Source organism: Lissotriton vulgaris, chromosome 6, assembly GCF_964263255.1.
Source record: "Lissotriton vulgaris chromosome 6, aLisVul1.2, whole genome shotgun sequence".
Classification (NCBI taxonomy): domain Eukaryota; kingdom Metazoa; phylum Chordata; class Amphibia; order Caudata; family Salamandridae; genus Lissotriton; species Lissotriton vulgaris.
In genome coordinates this window covers 863,216,716-863,237,466 of record NC_141694.1, presented here as the reverse complement: position 1 = coordinate 863,237,466, position 20,751 = coordinate 863,216,716, and positions in this window count along the sequence as shown.

Below are 20,751 nucleotides of genomic sequence, written 5' to 3'. Positions count from 1 at the left end.
GTTATTGCTCTAGGCAGTGGCATGTATTCCTCAGGCTGAGACCAGATCCTTTGTGGTGAATCTGGGGAAGGGCCCCAGTGATGAGTTGATAGTAATTGAGTTCTTCAGGGTTAGTGAGTAGGCCTGCTGTCTGGTGGAGGTTCTCTTTGTTGAACCAGTTGTTAAGTGCTCCAGGGATACATAGATGAGAGTGGTCAAATTTCAATTCTAACATGAAGTCCACTACTGTGTTAGTTAATGCACTTTTGTGTGATGTAGAGGTGATCAGTAGAAGTGAAAGAATGAGGCATTGAAAGCTGAAAGTGTTGAACACAAGTAAGGATTAACTTCTCTGTGTTTACAAATGTTTGATCATCATAGTCACCAGAAGATGCTGCACAGAACAGCTTGTCCCTCCACCCTCTTGTTACTCCTTTTTCATAGAATGGTACGTAGCTATTGGGAATGACTCATGTAGAGTGATTGAAGCATCGTCTCCCATCCAAGTACCTTTCAAAGGGGGTCTGTCCAGGCTTGAATCTTCTAAGAGTTTGTGCGCAAAAACTCTGTTCTTCCTTATTAATGTAACATTGATCCAGGTTTATGTTAAATATTTGATGACTGACCTGAATGTTGTGTGGTTCCCCAGTGCATTTGGTCTTGTTTACCATTATCTTTTCAAAAGCTGTGTCCAATGGGAGCCGAGAGCTTAGATTTTATGTTTTGAGTTGTTGATTATTCAGTTATCCATTGACCATGCCAGCAATTGAGCTGGATAATTTTGTGCTACCATAAGTGAACAGAGAATGACATGTAGCCATTCACGTGCTTTTTTAAAAGTTGCTCTAAGTGTTGTTCAGAGTTATTCTCTGAGGGATGATAAGGCTTTAGTCGTGATTCACCAAATAGGCCTTGCATCAGGGTTGTAAGTTCTTCTCTGAGAATTTGCTGAGGGAAAGAATACTAGCGTATGAGCGAGGTGAGGTATCAGTTTACCTGCGGCACTAATATTGAACTTACATTTGTTGTAGCTTGTATCAGAGGACTGTCTTTTTCATGGTGTTTTGTCAGGGTCAGCAAGCTCAACCAAAAGACAGAATCACAATTTGATGACACTACTCTGTAGTCTATGGCCTCCACCCATAACAAGAAGTGTCACTCATCTAGGGAAAGGCCACACACATAAAGTATTATCATAGGTATATGAGGTCATCCACAAATGGAAGTATCTTTATATTAGAGAAAGGCCCCATAATTCATAGCAGTAAGTGGAGGCTTTACTACTTTACGGTTAGGCCTTATGAGTACACAACAAATAGTTATTCATATCCTCCAGAACTATAGAATGAACCGTAGTAGGTTTAAGAGGTTTACATAACAGTGAAGGTGTAAATGCCCTACACAACCACAGAATCCACACTAGCAGGCCTATGGCATCCACACAGAAATAGAGGAGTTGCTATCCATCAGAACTAACCGTAATAGGTCTGTAGGGTTCTCCTAGAAAATATCGCAGTGCTACCTTAAAAACACAAATCTAAGAGTAGTATGTCTATGGAATAAAAACATAGAAATCACAGAAAATGGTCTTTTGGGACCACCCGGATGCCAAGGTTGTTGCAGACCATAGACTACATGCCTATGAATTAGAGTGCATAGACTCCAAAAATACTTAAATAGACTTTAATGGGAGACAATGTAGTTAGCTTTACCAACTTATGAGATGTGCTGGGGGTACTACTGAGAGGTAGAGGAGGCCAGATGTACAAACGCATTTTCTTCATTGAAAACCTCTGGTTCAGTAAATTGCAGGGTATGCAACAATATTTTTTTTTTCAAAACTACTATACTTATTTAGCAATTTTATAACATATTACTGAATCACTCAATCCATTTAGGAAACCATTAGGATTTGCACTTTGAAGGGGTGTGTTTAGGCCACTCCTTCTAAATAGCGACCCTTTAAGGTATGAATTAGCAGTGTGCAACTGAAATCCATTAAAAAAAAATGAATATTTTATCAACTACTGAAAGGTAGTGGTAACCCATTCAAAAATGGGAATGGCCCCCCCAGGGGACACTTTCCTCTTTGTGAATGTGAAAACCAAAAACTCTTGGAAGTGGCAGTGGTTCATGGGATCTCTGCCGTCTCTTAAAATAGTTTTTTTTTTTTTTTAACAGAGCCTGTTTTCCTTTAGGGAAAACAGGATAGATTCCTTTAAAAAAATAACTGCTTTATTTGAAAGCAATAACAGACCTGGGGCCGTATTACATAAGGTGTCCCGGAGGCATAATGGGCGTTTGCGCCCACTTTGCTTGTCCACGGGGCACTTTTGTATTATAGAAGTGGGTGCAGAGTCTTGTGCGTCCGCCTCTATAATACCAATAGTGCTGGCACACTTAAAGCACAAGCGCTATCAACAGAGGGCGTTCTCTCATTTGCATAGGGGCGTGCCCTATGCAAATAAGGGAATTCCTTCGACTCTGTGCACGCCCCATATTACAGACGCTGGCACAGAGTCAAAGAAGCTCTTAGGAGGCGGACTGACAGTGCACCATTTAAAAGGTGGAGCACTGTCAGTGCCCCTCCTGACAGCAATCCTCTGCAGGGGGAAAAGGCGGGTGCCACTGACTGCACCCGCCTGCAAGGGGATCTCTAATCCCCTTTGAAAGTGTAGGCAGGTGTCGCCTGCACTCTGAAAACACTGAGTGGCTGCTCTGTGTTTTCACATAAATGCGCTGCCCCAGGGCAGTGGGAGTTCGCGGCTGCCCTGCTGGAGGCACATTCACCATAATTGGGCACATTGTCATTGTTTGCGCCCGGTGAACCTTTTCAAAGGTGTGCCGGACGTAAACAATGCCAACACGTAATATGGCCCCTGGTGATCTGCTAACCCTAGGAGGCCACCATCCCCATGATGGCAGTAAATTGTTGTGGGACGCAAATTATGACCTGACTCCGTTGTATTCATGAGGCAGGTCAAATTGAGACCAAATGTGATTCAGTATTTTGTGAACCGACCTATTGGTGCATAGGTTGGCTGGCAAAATACCACAGGATTCCGAAAGATTTGGTATGCAAATTGCAATAACCTTTTGTGATTCCTATTTTGGTACATCTGGGGCAGGCCATTTTCATAAATAAACATGGACACAAAGTGAAACCCAGACAGGAAGTCTACTATCCCTTATATGCCCAGACTAGATGCACTGTGAGAGGAGGTGAATTGATCCCGTGGAAGTCATTTGAACTAATTAGTTGGGAGAAATGAGAAAGCCCATTTCACAGGGCCACAATACAGTACCAACAGGCCAAAGCACTGCTTTGCTTGGAGGGAGGGAAGAAGGGATGGCGGGATGCAGTGGGGGATGGACAGTGAAAAGAGGAGTAAAGATTCAGCCATAGATCCAGATATAGCATATAACCTGTAAGGGGGACACAAATACAGGCAACATAATTCATACCCTTACAAGGGTGTGGGAGTAGTGAGCAGGTGCGGTTGGCTGAGAGCTCCAGTGTGACCTGCAGTGAGGCCATGGGGACATGTTTAGAAGGCCAGCATCTCGGACCCAGGTGTTGAGGTCTGGCATATGCTTTCAATGTAAGCAGGAGAAAACAAATACATACAAACAACTGAGAAAAGGGAAGCTGGCATGAAAGCAGCTAAAGCTAAGAACCCATGTCTACATGCAGCCTATGCATTAAGGTTGACACCGACCCAAGCACAACACACAGCATAAAAGCAGTACAAATTTGGCATTCTATTGTCTTGCATGAAAGCCCAATTCTCTACACAGGCTTGAACAAGGAAACCGTAAAGAATCTCAAATCCAGCCACTGCACATTGACAATTTAAGCCAGTGCAAAAGTATATCGTATAGGGGGCTCTTACAACTCCTTTTGGAGCTTAACCTACTAAGGCTCTTAATGCTAATTTTTTTAAAACTTTTTTTTCTTTTTAAAAGCAGATGAAATTACTGAATGGACACAAACAAGCAACTCTTATGATCAAAGAGTGGCAAGGCCGACTCTACACACGGGAGTAACAAAAACATAACTTTAAAATTAAAACCAGTGTGTTTAATGCAGCTTAGTTAAATTGAAGTCTGGAAAACAAAGGCAGAAAAAGACCAGGGTGCAAGCCCTCTACACATACTCGATATACAAACTCCTTAAGATGAACAACTCACACAAGTGCAGCTTTTAACTGTAAGATGGACAAGCAAATGCGCCCACTAGGCGCACAAGTAGTGGATGGCCTCATTGAACAGAAACCAACAAACACCCAGCAGATAGAAAAAGGATTTCCCGCTCAGTCACTCGACCCCATATTGGGGTGAAATTCTTGGTTTTTGGCATTTGAGGCCACGATATGCTGCCCTAACACCATTGCAACCTTTGTACATGAAATAAAGTATTCCTGTGCAAGAACAGCCACCATACAATAAATGAAGATAATAATAAACTAACCCTACGCCCTCAATAAATATGATACAAGCAATATTATGAATAGGAGTACTTTTATAAGAATTTACAAATTCCTACCATTGCTAAGCACCATGGATATGAAAGAAATCAATGCAACTGCATTTAAAACACCAGCTTAATGGGAAAACAACGAAAGCACAGCAAACACACTTGCCAATAGGATGACTATGCAGTCAATCAAAAGCCAAAGCAAACTACTGGTACAATGGGACATAAAAACAGTAGCACCAACAAAAATGAAAGGAAAATATGATTCCATCTGATATCTTTAGAATTAAAGGTCCCACGCAAAGTAAAGGCTAAACAATCCTGTCAATACTACAAAGTGCTAAAGGAGCCACTAAACACCTCAACATGGATCTTGGCCTGACAATATGCAATGGCCCACAAGTGCAAAACAAAGAGTTCCAAAATATATAGCTCAAGCGTTAACTATTGGTCATGTAGTGTAGTTCCTATATTCCCAATAGGCTCTGTGCATTGGAATAATATATCCTATAGATTAGACATAGGACTGAGATCAACTAGGTCTCAATCGAATATACTAAACATAATTGTGTGTGTGCCAGCTAACTCAGAGGTCACTAGAAACTTTCTTGAATACGTAAGAAGGGATTAGTTTCTGACAACCGCATAAACATGACAACTTTGTTTCCCAAGAATAACAATATATCTCTCAGAGTCACGGAAACAATAGATAAGTATTTCACAAAGTCAATTGAGCATGCTTCGTTTCTACAGAGTTGCAGAGAAATAGTGAGATGGGCGTTTTCAATAAAAAATGGTTTATTGAACAGTTTTCTTTCTCATGCAAGAGAGGTGAATTGCTACAATCGCTATGCAGACTGCAAAGTATAAAGCGTACAGCATAAACAGTAATATGAAATAATACTGTAAGAGCATTGTTTGGTTTCTAAGCCATATAAAAAGACATACATAAATAACATTGACTAAAATACTCAACTGGTGCTTCTAGAAAACGTCTACCCCAATGTACCTAACCTAAGTCTAGTACGCGGGAAGAAGTCAATATTGTGTGGCATAGGTTTAGTTTTTGCCAAGAATCTACCAAGGTTCTAATCCACTCCTTACCTTGGTTAGAATGAAGGAGGTCTGGTATCTCTGTCTCGGGGCTCAATTTCCTAACGCCCCACAAGGGGAGCTGCAAACACTGGAGCTGGATTCTCGGCAGGAGAAAGGCAGCCTCCTGAGCAGTGTGTCAGCTGGAGAGTCGGCTTCCTTCTGCACTTGCTTTAGCGAGCTGCGTCGGGCAAGTAGGTCTTCGAACTGCTCCGAACCACCGTATCCTGCTAGAGCAAGTGAAGGTATATTTATACCTTGAAGGTGTTTAGGAATGCATAGTTTGACATAAAGTCGGGCATGTGAACATCAGGAAAGAACCCCTAGGGAATAGTTGTTTTTTGTAAAGTAACTGAGTTCTTGGCAAATCAATATTCAAGCAAGGGGAAGCTCCCTAACTGCTTAAGCTGGTTTTCCAAGAAATCGTTGTGACGTTTGGTACGGGTGGAAGTAGCCATGCCTATATTTGGGTAGCATGGGCTATGCCTAAATAAGGGCTTGATTTCTATGCCTATATAAGGGCAATGTGAATTGTACCTATATAAGGGCATGAATCGGGAAAATTCACTCGGAGCTTAAAATGCCACACAACTGTCCTGCCTACCTTCGGTACTCCCACAGTATTCTTAAATCCAGATACAACCTCCAAAACATGCAAGTAACCGTGTACACATGGAGCATCAGTGGTATCAATGAAATATCTACTAAAACCAATAAAGGGAACAATCTAGGAGAATGTAATATTCTGTACCTACAAGAGACATGGTTGATGAAAATACAGAATTCTATTCACCTGCGAAGATGTTACAAATGAAAGGACACACGTCCGGAGGATTTGCAATTGATATGCTCAGCGGCAGTGAATACATCTGTGATTCAACCAAGAAATGAGAATTTAATATTTGTCTAACGCATTGCAATCCCTAATGAGCAGATAAACACAATCCCGCTAATATTAGGAAACATTTATATAAATTCAAAACTGGTTAAAAAGAAGGAAATAATCTAAATTCTCCTGCCTTCTGCAGGATAAAACTACGGGGAAAAAAGAAACTAAGGGGCAGATTTACAAACCCCTTGCATTGCCAGTGTGTCACTTTTTGTGACGCACTTGCAGCGCATTTTTCTGCCCCATATTTACAAGGACAAGAAAAGCCACTCTACGTCTTTGTAAATATGGCCCTCTTACATGCATCACTTTGTGTGAAAGGGGCATTTCAAGGGTGTTGCCGTGGGTGATCACACGCAACACCCATGGAACCAGGCACATTTACAGATTTACAAGAAATCGTAAAGCTGTAAATGCATCTGAATGCTATGCCTTCCTCCCCAGGGGAGGCACAACAAGGAGAAATATATTCATTTCACCTCCTTTTTTCCTCTTTATGTGTGTGCTGAATTCTTCAGCACACGTAGAATGAGGAAATAATCTCAAATTTTTGTTTATGTACAGGAAGGAGTCCCTTCCTGCACATAAGCAATCCCTTAAATAAAGACATTTTACAAGTTCCATGTGTGCTAATGCAGCACACATAGAAGTTGTAAAACGCCATTTCTGATTGTTTATGTGCAGGAAGGGAACCCTTCCTGCACATAAACAATCATCCCAGTGACGCAGGCATCATAATGCAAGGGTGCCTGCGTCATCGCATGGCAGAAGTTTGTGCGCCAGCGCAGGGGGGAGCACAGAGATGCAACATATTGTTGTAAATGTGTTGCATCCCTGTGCTTCCAAACTAACGCAGCATGGCTCAGAAAAATGACTTGCTACAACCCACTGTGTTAGTTTATTGTAAATCTGCCCCTAAGTGAAGAGAAGCAGTGGTGCAAGTTATATGAAGTGGCAAAGCCAAAGGATACAATTTCGCAGTACAATGACAAACACTCATGTGTGATATGGATATTGATCGGTAATTTCAATGCAAATCTCTTTCAAACTGATGATCCTTTAATATGGCAGCAATATGATGACTCATATTGGAAAATACTTCCAAACAAACTTGACCCAAAAAATTGATGTGGAGGGGAAAGTATCAGCAAGCTTTCTACAAAACCTCCGCTTACACCTGCACAATGGCAGATTACCCAGAGATCAATTGTGCATTTTTCCCAAACCAGCACATTTAAGGTGAGGCCAAATTATGACAGCAATCACACCAAGTTGAAAACTTCCTTATATCTTCAAGGTGGCTTATTGTATCACCCTCTGCGGGAAACAACCATTACAACACAGTCATTACAATGGACTACCTTTAAAACGCAGTGGTTACAACGCAACTGCCTTTACATCGCATGCCAGTACAGTGCATGCTATTACAATGAATGTCCCTACAACGTATGCCACTACAATGCATTCCATTACAACGCATGCCATTACAATGCATTATAAGGTAAATAATGGTGGTTTTAGGGTGGCTATGGGTTTTAGGGTACCAGTGGATAGTATTTTTACCCCTACACTATCCAACACTTACCCTACTGTTGCGCTCACCGGAGTGGGAATAGTAATTTTTACCCCTACACTATCCAACACTTACCCTATTGTTGCACTCACTGGAGTGGGAATAGTAATTTCTACCCCTACATTATCCAACACTTAGCCCACTGTTGCCCTAAAAGTATTATGCATTGTAAAGGTATGCGTTGTAATGATATGCGTTGTATTGGTAGTTTCAAAAAATGCATTGTAAAGGCATGCGTTGTAAAATCATGTGTTGTGATGATAGTTGTGATGTAAAAAATGCGTTGTAAAGGCATGCATTGTAATTGTTTGTGTTGTAACGGCATATATTCCCATACACAAATAGGCAATCAGGTTGGGATAGAACCGGTCCAAATGGTTAGTTGGCAACCTGTAAAACTGGAAAACCATACTGTTTTACTGAAAACTTATCTGAAAGATCAGGTAACTGGGATCAAGACAAGTCTATGCACCCACATCTTTGGGCATAGATCCTGTGTGCACTATCGGAGGCTCTAGTGGCAGGCAAGACAGCCCAAACACAGGTACGACCCACTATAACTCCACATACCTTTGTGAAGGTTATCATGGGCCTGAAAGTTCATTTAAATAAGGCTGTACGATCTAGGAACCATGTCAAGGGCGACATTGCACTAAATAAAGAAATAATAGCATTAGGAGCCCTCTAGAGGATGAAGCTATGGGAAGAAAAGAAACTTAGGGCCCTATTTATGAGCCTCCTGCGCTACTAGTGCATCACTTGATTGCAAAATCATATTGATGATGCCAAGCAAAGGCTTTGTGTGCCACTAAGGCGCCCCCTCCTGCACAGAAAGCAATTCTGCAAACAAAACAAGCACACTTGCACCACGGTATCTTGAGATTCGGCAGATATCCAACTAAGGACGGCACTCCAAAATGGCTAGAACAATAGCAAAAGTGTAGCTGCAGACTCCGTATTTATTCACGAGAAACTCTGCTGCATTTAGTTTGTCTGCCTAAACCTGTTATATGCTCACTGAATTCTTTTAAAACCTTTATTTTTAAAAGCAGGAGTAAGAACATGTCAGCAATTACCTATGCAATACTTATCTGGCATGCCAAATCCCCTTATTTTCTGGCTTGTTACATTTTTGACCGAGGTGGAAAGGAGTTTTACATCTTATCTTATACATTCAGGGGCATATTCACAAGGACTTACCTCCAATTTATCACCACCTCAATGCATCAAAAGTGGAGATAGAACTAACACCCCATTCACAAGCTTGTGCAAACAACAGACATCGTCAGAATGCCCATGATAACAGCCCCAAAACGTAACACTCCAGCGGACACCTCCACTAATGCTAATGAGATGCAGAGCAGGCGTTCCTGTGCAGAAACACACGAAAAAACAACAACACCACTTTCACAATGAACTGACAGATCCGCGAACCGAAAACAGGCGATAAGCCACGGTAGCCGCAGGTATTGAACACCTGCCTCAAGCAGGTGCAAAGACGGACGACTACCTGCAGTAGACAACAGATCCCCACACACAACCACACCCGAAGAACAAACAATGACATTGAGCTACTCATTATGCTGCTCGGAGCCCCAACATGGCCACAACACACACCGCCACCACCCCGGGACTGCCACCACACCCAGGACCCAGATCCGCCCCCCCCCCCGGACCACCACAGAGGCAGCGCAAAATAAGACAGCGGAACTACCGAAAATGCACCACACTCACAGACCTGAAGCCTGAGGAAGTCATTGCCCACTACAGGCTCAAAAGGACAACCATTCACCACATCATGACACACATCGCCCACAGGCTGAGGGTCCCAACACAGTGGAGAACCAACATCCCTCCTCAGACAAAGCTGCTGGCTGTGCTGCACCTGTTGCTGTCTGGAACCTTCCAACCAACAACTGCCAGAGTCATAGGGGTCTCACAGCCATCCCTTTCAAAGTTCAACACATCTGTCCAGGATGCCATCCTCAGCTTCATACTCCAGTACCTTCACTTCCCAAACAATGCGCAGGAACAGCTGGTGACAAAGCAAGGCTTCTATGCCATAGCCGGATTCTCGTCTGTGTTCAGGGAAATCGACTGCACACATGTCCCACTTGTGCCCCCTGCAGATACTGCACACCACTACCGCAACAGAAAGCACAAGCATTCCATCAATGTGCAGGCAATAGTGGACCACCTGGGACTAATCACCAATGTTATCGCCAACTACCCAGGCAGTGTGCATGATTCCTTCATCTTCCGACAGTCCATCATCAACCAGCGCTTCCAGGATGGCACATATGGAACGGGACTGCTCGTTGCTAAGTACCAAATCAACACACATCCTAAAGCCTCCAAAGCGCAATGCACAACTGTAGGGATGCACATGTGACCAAACCACAATCAATATGTCAAACTAAACAACCACCTACCAGACACGACCACACCACTCCATGGTCATCCCGGCCTACCCGTGCACCCAATACAGACATTTCATGGCACCACAGCCACACACCAGCTGAACGTGTGTCATTGCGGAATTCAGCCATGACACATTTGGGGCAGTGCTCTGCCCACATGACCCTACCCCAGGGGCATAGTTGAACACACATTTGGCATGTTGAAGTCACCTTTCAGGTGCCTGGACGGAACAGGTGGGAAGCTCCTGTACAGCCCAGACATCGTGTGCAAGATGATCGTTGCATGTTGTGTGTTGCACAACACCAGTGTTCACACCAGGGCCCCATGTGTCCCAGTTCCAGAGGTACCGGCCAATGATGGTGGTGATGGGGCAGGTGCCCCACATCCACTGCCTTATAAACAAGACATGTGTATAACCCATAGACCAAGTCAGGACTGGGTAGGTAAGATGCAACTAGAACACAATGTCCTGAAAGGTGAAAGTCAATAGACAATAAAAGATAGCATGCACATAGCATTACTTGGGTGGACAAGAAGGAGATTACTCATTTTTAAGTCAAAAGGCAATTACTCATCTTTATGTGGTAACATTAGTTTCAAGGTCGGACATATACAGTTAAGAACAGCACTGCATAGATTGTAATGACAACCACATGGAACTTGGTGCAACAAACGTGAATAAAAAGTGCAAGTGGCGACGCAAGTGAAAGGAAAACAGCGTTGTTGGCGCACTGTGCATAAGGTGCAAACTATTTACAGTGAGTGGCTTAACGGCGCATGTGACATAGTGATATCACAGTGGGCACAGTTGATTTAATTTGAATCTAGAGCCACGAAGAAGAAGTGCGCCTATTGGTCAGGCTGTTAGGTCGACGGCGTTTTGATCCGGAGCATTTCGGATCATCATCAGGACTGGTTGTCTGAATGAGGGAGTGCTGTGAAGGAAGGGAGGAGATATTAAGGAGGGGGGCCTGTGTGCCCAGATAAGGAGCAGGAAAAAGGGGGATTTTTTGGGTTACCTTGGAGAATCCTCGATGAGGGGAAATCTTGTAACCAACAATTGGAGGATAACTTAAGGCAGCTTGGGGAGTCTCAGTATGAGTAGAGTCTGGACTGCTGGGAGGAGCTGGGGAGAGAGGAGGAAAGGGCATGGCTAGGTGAGCAGATTAGGAGCGTGGAGCACAACTCGGTGTGGCATGGGAGAATAGCGCCACGGTGGGTAGAGACTAACTGTCACATACCTGCCAGGAAACCTCAGCGCTCTCACCGGCCGTGGGGATCAGCCATGCTTGGTTCGCATTTGTTGGGGAACTCAGCGTTCTTGCCAGCCGTAGGGATCTGCCGTGCTGCGTGTGCACTGCAGAGTAAGTGCAAGATAAGTATTGGCACCCATATGTGAATAGGTCAAAGGGAGAGTAATGAGGTCGGTGCCCGTGGTTACCTGATTTAATCAGCGCGTCTCGGCGGTCACGGGTAAAAGCAGTTGTGAGGCGGGCCAATCGGGAATTGTTATTACGCTTCCGCGTTTGGGCGGGGACGGGACCAAGGGCTTGGGGCGGGTAGATGATGTCAGCAGCAGTGTGCTGGTGTCGGACAGCAGGGATAGGGCAATCAGTAAAGGGAGGAGCAAGGTTGGTTGCTGTGGTGACGCGTCCCGGTTGAAGACCGGCAAGGTGGCTGCGCTCGCGTAATGGGACGTGGAGCATCATAACCATGGGAACACGATATAGTTGTTTGGAAAAATAGAGTCAAGGAGTAGTGGAAAAACATTCAACAAGGGAATGACAGCAGTTCATTAAGTCAGCATGAATAAGGTTTAAAAACATTTGGCGCTTAATAATCCGTCAGGTGGTAATAAACAGTTGCAAATTATAATTATTTGACACCCTAAGGAGAGAAACATTTCTAATTTATATACAACATCAGCACAATTTTGTAATTCAAGTATAACATTAAATCATGGCTTGGAAGGTGTCTGCTCAGTCTGAGATTTGTATTAACTGCTTGGGAAAGGGGTGAGGAGGGGGGAAGAGGTATGCATAAGGGACCGAACTCAGGGGCCAGTGGCTGAAGGTATTGGGTTCAGGAAGCCAATGGCAGATAAGAAAGCAAAGCTCTATGAATGGTGGAGGTAATTAAAAAGACCTGGTTCAGGGGCCGGTGGCTGAAAGGTGTTGGGTTCAGAAAGCCAATGGCAGAACAGATAGTGCAGCTCTATGATTGATCAGGGTTAAAATAGAGTTGGGGCAAGTTCAAGTAGTGACAGTGCCATTCCATTCATCAATAGTGTTTAGTCCTTTATTGATGGAATCACAAATCGTCATCCATTTGCTTCTGCCTTGTTGAGGAGAGTTCTGATATCCCCTCCTCGAATGGGCAAAGTAGGTTTTTCAATTACTTGCCATTGCATGTCCGTGTCAAGATGGTCGAGCTGTAGGTAATGTGATACCAATGGGGCTGACATGGTTTTGCAATTGTGCTGAATGATAGGTTGTTTGATCATTTGTGTTGTCTGTCCGATGTAGATCAAGTCGCACGGACATTTAATTGCATAGATTACATTTTGTGATCTACAGTTCGTATGTTTTTTCAGTTTGTATAAACGACCATTGGCAACAAATTCTTTTGTGTTAGTGGTGAGACTGCAAACGCTGCAATTCTGGCATTTATAGTGCCCTACAATAGGGTCAAGGCCCCATGACGCTGTAATAGTGTTCCTTTCACGTTTGGTTTGTGGCCAGGTGATAGCGTGTACCAGATGGTTGGCTAGATTATTGCCACGTTGATATGAAAAAAGGAGTTCATCTTTGAATTGTTCATGTGAGCGCAACAGAGGCAAATTTTTTCTAATAATTTTGTTTATTTTGTTGCTGTGAGGGCTGAATTTTGAAACAAAAGGGATCCTTGACATTGGTTTCTTGGGTTGGATAGTGAGGAGGTGCTCTCTGTGGCAGTACCACGCTCTTTTCTTTGCTCTGGTGACCAACCGTTTGGGGTATCCGCGATGTATAAGTTTTTTTGTGAGGATATCTGCTTCCCTAAAATAGTCTTTTTTCCATTTGCAATTTCGGCGGATTCTGAGGAATTGTCCGTATGGTAGTCCGTCACGTAATCCGCGTGGGTGGTAGCTAGAATAAAGCAAAAGAGTGTTTTTTTGGTTGGTTTCCGGTATAGGGTGGTGCCCAGAAGCCCTTCTTCCGCATGGATAGTCACATCTAGGAAAGGCAGGTCATTTTGTTTACAGTCACTGGTGAATTTGAGGTGTTCTTGGCAGTGGTTAAGCCAGTCAATGAAGGGCCGTAGTGTGTCAGCCGTGCCAGTCCACAGTAATAGATCGTCGTCTATATATCTGCGCCACAGATTGATGTTGTCAAAGAATGGATTAATTGGCGTCAGAATCAGTGTCTTTTCCAGGTGATGGACAAACAGAATGGCAAAATTCGGGGCAAAACACGCGCCAATTGAAACTCCTTTTATTTGTAGAAAAAATGTGTCTTGGTAGAGGAAGTAACTGTTTTTCAATGCTATTCGGAGAAGATCCATGATGAATTCTGTGGGGATACGTGTGGGTTGTGGTCTTGAAACGAGTAAGGTATGGATGACCTGTAAGCCTTCATCATGGGGGATGTTGGTGTAAAGGGATTCGATGTCCAATCCTGCCATCACTTGTGAGTTGGTGTCAAAGGGTATATCCTCGATGGTATTAATGAGGTCCATCGTGTCTCTAATGTAGGTGTCAGTTTCAGGGACAAAAGATTTGATGATGGAGTCTATATATTTTACAAGTGGTTCCAGGATTGAACCGCACCCAGAAACAATAGGTCTGCCCGGTGGATTTAAACTGTCTTTGTGTATTTTGGGCAGGACGTAGAGTACTGGGGTGCGGGGGTTGGCATTATTGAGGAAATCAAATTCCTTTTTGGTGATGATGTCTTTATCTTTGGCATCCGTGGTGACGGATAGTATCTTGCTCCAGATGTCTTCGAGGGGTCTTTTGGAAGAGGTCGGTAGTGTTCTTGATTTGCAAGTTGTCTTTTAATTTCTAGGTCGTATTTGGTTGTGCTTATAATGACTATACCTCCACCCTTATCAGCCGGTTTTATAATGATATCGTTGTTTTCCTTCAACGTTTTCAGGGCTAGTTTCTCAGTCAGCGGGAGATTATGAGGAATAAATTGTGATAGATTTTTGAGGTCCATCACGTCTTTGAGTACTAGTCGTTCAAATGCCATGATTTCAGGTGGCATGGCATGTGAGGGAGGGTTGAAGGTAGATGGCGGTCTGAAGGGCGATGGATTTGGAGGTGCAGATTCCATTTTATCTGAAAAGTAGTGTCTTAATCGTATCCGTCTGAAGAATTTCAGGAGGCTGGATTGAAGGTCCAGAAAGTCTGTGCGTTCAGTGGGTACGAATGTTAGTCCTCGAGATAAAAGATTGATCTCATCGCTGCTGAATACATGATCCGATAGGTTGAAGATTGGTATTTGTAAATCAGTGGTCCCTGTTGGATCTTCATCTTCTATTGTTGTTGCCCCCATTGGTAGAACCGGTTGCGTGTTTGTCGTTCTCCCGGGAGTTGCGGTTGGTATTGGCGATTTCTGTTGGGACGATTCTGAGGGGGTGGTTGTCCGCGTCCGCGGCCTCTCCCTAAAAAACCAGCTGGGATAAGAGGTGCAGGTCTGTTGTTGGATGGAGAGGTACATGGGCGGTTGTCCAAGTCCGAGTCTTCAACTGAGGTATTTGACGAATCCGAAAATGTTATCCGCTGATTATTTCTGAAGCGGCCCCAATTACGTGTTCTAGGTGGAATGTATTGGGTGTTGTAAAATGCTTCGTCCAAGTAAGGGTAGGTATTTTCCACCTTGTAATTCTTGATGTCTTTTTGGATTTTGTTGGCTTTTTTGTTGAGTTCGAAGGTGTTAAAGGTACCAATTGTGGTATTGATTTTTTCTAAAAGACTTTTCGCATCAGACAGAGAAGAGTCTTCCAAGATTTGTTTTTCAAGTTCTGCTATTTCCAGGAGTTCCAAGCGGCTATGTTCGATGGCTGTGTCTATGCCAAGGACCATCCAATGTCTGGAGCAGGTTGTAGCCAGATGGCTAAATTTCGTCCGGAACAAAGGGTCAGTTCTAAAGATGGAAGGGGTATTGCGTATTTGTAACCCCACAGGAATGGTGCCTGATCTAAGATAATCTGTGAGCATTCGCGCATGAAGGTCCGTTCGGATTTGTTTCTTTTTTAGTTTTTCTAGTTTCTCAAAAAGAGTTTTAGAAGTAGTGGAGGGGGTGGAAGACGCTAGAGAAGGGGGGGGGGGGCATGGGTAAGAAGAGAGGGTCCGACCATAAGAGAATTAATGTATTCCTCTGTGTAAGAGAGGGACTCCTTCGACATCGTATGTGTCCTATGTATTGACACCACGATAGGACCTTAATAAATATGGTCAAAAAGTGTAAGTACCCCAAGGGTACAAACTCTCGCAGCCCAGCGGCTGCTCACAATCTTATAAACAAGACAGGAGTATAACCCATAGACCAAGTCAGGACTGGGCAGGTAAGATGCAACTAGAACACAATGTCCTGAAAGGTGAAAGTCGATAGACAATTATAGATAGCATGCACATAGCATTACTTGTGTGGACAAGAAGGAGATTACTCGTTTTTTAGTCAAAAGGTAATTACTCATCTTTATGTGGTAACATTAGTTTCAAGGTCGAACATATACAGTTAAGAACAGCACTGCATAGATTGTAATGACAACCACATGGAACTTGGTGCAACAAACGTGAATAAAAAGTGCAAGTGGCGACGCAAGTGAAAGGAAAATAGCGTTGTTGGCGCACTGTGCATAAGGTGCAAACTATTTACAGTGAGTGACTTAACGGCGCATGTGACATAGTGATATCACAGTGGGCACAGTTGATTTAATTTTAATCTAGAGCCACGAAGAAGAAGTGCGCCTACTGGTCAGGCTGTTAGGTCGACGGCGTTTCGATCCGGAGCATTTCGGATCATCATCAGGACTGGTTGACTGAATGAGGGAGTACTGTGAAGGAAGGGAGGAGATATTAAGGAGGGGGCCCTGTGTGCCCAGATAAGGAGCAGGAAAAAAGGGGATTTTTTGGGTTACCTTGGAGAATCCTCGATGAGGGGAAATCTTGTAACCAACAATTGGAGGATAACTTAAGGCAGCTTGGGGAGTCTCAGTATGAGTAGAGTCTGGACTGCTGGGAGGAGCTGGGGAGAGAGGAGGAAAGGGCATGGCTAGGTGAGCAGATTAGGAGCGTGGAGCACAACTCGGTGTGGCATGGGAGAGTAGCACCACGGTGGGTAGAGACTAACAGTCACGTACCTGGCTGGAAACCTCAGCGCTCGCACCGGCCGTGGGGATCAGCCGTGCTTAGTTCGCACCGGCCTCATTACTCTCCCTTTGACCTATTCACATATGGGTGCTAATACTTATCTTGCACTTACTCTCCAGTGCACACGCAGCACGGCTGATCCCTACGGCCGGCGAGAACGCTGAGTTCCCCAACAAATGCAAACCAAGCACAGCTGATCCCCACGGCCGGTGAGAGCGCTGAGGTTTCCAGCCAGGTACGTGACTGTTAGTCTCTACCCACCGTGGCGCTACTCTCCCATGCCACACCGAGTTGTGCTCCACGCTCCTAATCTGCTCACCTAGACATGCCCTTTCCTCCTCTCTCCCCAGCTCCTCCCAGAAGTCCAGACTCTACTCATACTGAGACTCCCCAAGCTGCCTTAAGTTATCCTCCAATTGTTGGTTACAAGATTTCCCCTCATCGAGGATTCTCCAAGGTAACCCAAAAAATCCCCTATTTTCCTGCTCCTTATCTGGGCACACAGGCCCCCCTCCTTAATATCTCCTCCCTTCCTTCACAGCACTCCCTCATTCAGACAACCAGTCCTGAGGATGATCCGAAATGCTCTGGATCGAAACGCCGTCAACCTAACAGCCTGACCAATAGGGGCACTTCTTCTTTGTGGCTCTAGATTCAAATTAAATCAACTGTGCCCACTGTGATATCACTATGTCACATGCGCTGTTAAGCCACTCACTGTAAATAGTTTGCACCTTATGCACAGTGCGCCAACAACGCTGTTTTCCTTTCACTTGCGTCGCCACTTGCACTTTTTATTCACGTTTGTTGCACCAAGTTCCATGTGGTTGTCATTACAATCTATGCAGTGCTGTTCTTAACTGTATATGTCCGACCTTGAAACTAATGCTACCACATAAAGATGAGCAATTACCTTTTGACTAAAAAACGAGTAATCTCCTTCTTGTCCACCCAAGTAATGCTATGTGCATGCTATCTATAATTGTCTATTGACTTTCACCTTTCAGGACATTGTGTTCTAGTTGCACCACATCCACTGCAGAAGCGGCAGGAATGGGCTGTAGGAATACCATCAGTGACACTTACTTCTCATGAGTACGTCACATTGTGACCGCCATGACAATCATGTGACAGTAGAAAAGGCCCAAATGCATGAGATGTGTGAACTAAACATATTTGCAGGTTTCAGATTGTACTTGTACATTGTCATGTTACATTTCCCTGCAATTTCAGATGTGATTTGCCAGGTTGTGCACATTTGCTGAACCAGTTGTGTCCTGTGTTCAAATGTGGTAGGGGTGCTGTTTTTACTGAGATGTTGTCAATGTCGAGGTGCACTCCTGCCTATGTGCGTATGCTGCACGGTGGGTGTGTCACTCCTACGGCTCTGATTTCTCTGCCACTGGTTTCTTTCATGCGGTGTGACTGTCTGTTCTGTTCTTCAAAGGTGCTAGGGAGTTGTGGTGTACATGTTGTCCTCTGCAGTTGGCCAGGGTGCATCTATGGTACTCCACTTTTGATGAATTCAGTTCAGTGGCATTTTCCGTATGCTGTTCTTGTGCATGTTCCTGCATTGCTCATGAGTATTGCTGCCCTCGCGCTGGTTGTCACTGTTTTCTTATCTCGCTTTTGCCCATCGCAGGTTTTTTCGCGTTGGTGTTTGTCTTTTTATCGCCGTCGAGGTGGTTGTGTTGCAGCCATTGGCAGTGGTGTCAGCAAGCTATCGCATGCTACCACCGTGTTGTGAATTCCACGTTGACACAGGATACTTTTCCCGCGATAGGCTGCATTGTTGAAAGTTGCGTTACGCTACTCTTGCAGTAGTTATCACACGTTCTTGTGAATATAACCCACAGAATGTTATGCATGTTGTATCTATGCCCTATTGTCAATCAGAAATGGATAAGAAGTCAAAAGATTACAATTTAATGTACTTAATAATAATTGATGGATGGAGTATTAACGTTAGGTATTTTAGCAAATTCGTCTACTGTATAAGCTGGTTGTTTTAAATTTGCTCCATTTTAAGTGATATTTTATCTTAAAGAAAATTGAGTGCCACAAACAAGAAATTATACTTACCAACAGTGATGGGTCTTGGCTCTCACTCAGCAAGGCTGAGCCATAAGTTATAGAACAGAACAATCACCAATGCTGAGACTGACTACTCCTTTATTTGTTGAATAGTTTCATGAAAAAAACATGAAATATTGCTTTAAAGATTGCACCTTAGTCATAAACAAACTCTTCAATCTTCATTTATTTTTTTCAAAAGACAGCATAATTTGTTGTGCATTTCAATACAAAACGAACATGAACACTACAATGAGACAAAATCTGGACACACTATGAAATATTTACAAAACATTTTATCAATATGTATTCCATACACTTGGCCAATTTCACATTCATATCACATTCACACAAGCATCCATCCTACAAACAAAAGGTCCCTTTGCCACATTTAAATGTATATTTGAACACTTGAAGCAACATAAATCAAAGAGTTTAAATTAATCAAGTCTTTTCTCAAGGAAATTGTTTTCCAATATATAATGTTAACTTCTGGGTGACCAGGGACCAGGTCGGTCGATGCGTTTCGAACCCCGACTGTTTAAGGGTTCTCCTCAGGACCAACAACTTTCTACAAAAAACAAACAACAAAACAACATGTTTTAGACTAACTGCACCTTTGGCCTTAGGTCTAATCTACATCCCTCACAACGCTTCCCTACCTTCAGTTCTCCAGAACATGGTTGGGATCCATATATGCCACAATCCATACGTCACACATAGAAATCACTGGAAAAGGAGAGTAGGTGACACTCAGATATAAACAAAAATATACCCATAACGAGCTAATCCAATCTACTTATCGTATTAGCTCGTTATGGGTATATTTGTGAGGGATGTAGATTAGACCTAAGGCCAAAGGTCTTGCTTAAGTGCAGTTAGTCTAAAACATGTTGTTTTGTTGTTTGATTTTTGTAGAAAGTTGTTGGTCCTGAGGAGAACCCTTAAACAGTCGGGGTTCGAAACGCGTCGACCGACCTGGTCCCTGGTCACCCAGAAGTTAACATTATATATAGGAAAACAATTTCCTTCAGAAAAGACTTGATTAATTTAAACTCTTTGATTTATGTTGCTTCAAGTGTTCAAATATACATTTAAATGTTGCAAAGGGACCTTTTGTTTGTAGGATGGATGCTTGTGCGAATGTGATATGAATGTGAAATTGGCCAAGTGTATGGAATACATATTGATAAAAAGTTTTGTAAATATTTCATAGTGTGTCCAGATTTTGTCTCATTGTAGTGTTCATGTTCGTTTTGTATTGAAATGCACAACAAATGATGCTGTCTTTTGAAAAAAATAAATGAAGATTGAAGAGTTTGTTTATGACTAAGGTGCAATCTTTAAAGCAGTATTTCATGTTTTTTCATGAAACTATTCAACAAATAAAGGAGTAGTCAGTCTCAGCATTGGCAATTGTTCTGTTCTAAAACAAGAAATTAAGCACTTTAGCATTTTTTGCATGGATATTTGAGAAAGATCTGCCAATGCCCAATCAAGAGTTTTGAAACATGTATAGCAGTTAAAGATAATATTGTATTAATTTGTTTAAATTGTATTGCTTTATTAATGCCCAGAAACAGATAAGAAGTTAAAAGATGACAAACCAATGGCAAGCATTTTAGTAATCTTTTGCACAGGTTCTTTAAATAATTACTTATGAATATTCTCAAATAGAATTGATTGACGGAGTAATAACGTTAAGTATTTTAGCAATTGTTTCTCATGTAAAGCCTGTGAATGATTTACATTTGCTACATTCCAAGTAGCAATTCACTCTTGGGGGAATTGAGCTTCACAGGTCAGAATATAAGCATTTTACCATCCCTTGGCACAGATATCGGAGTATGATTTGATCATGATCAATCTTGAGCTACCATATATGTATA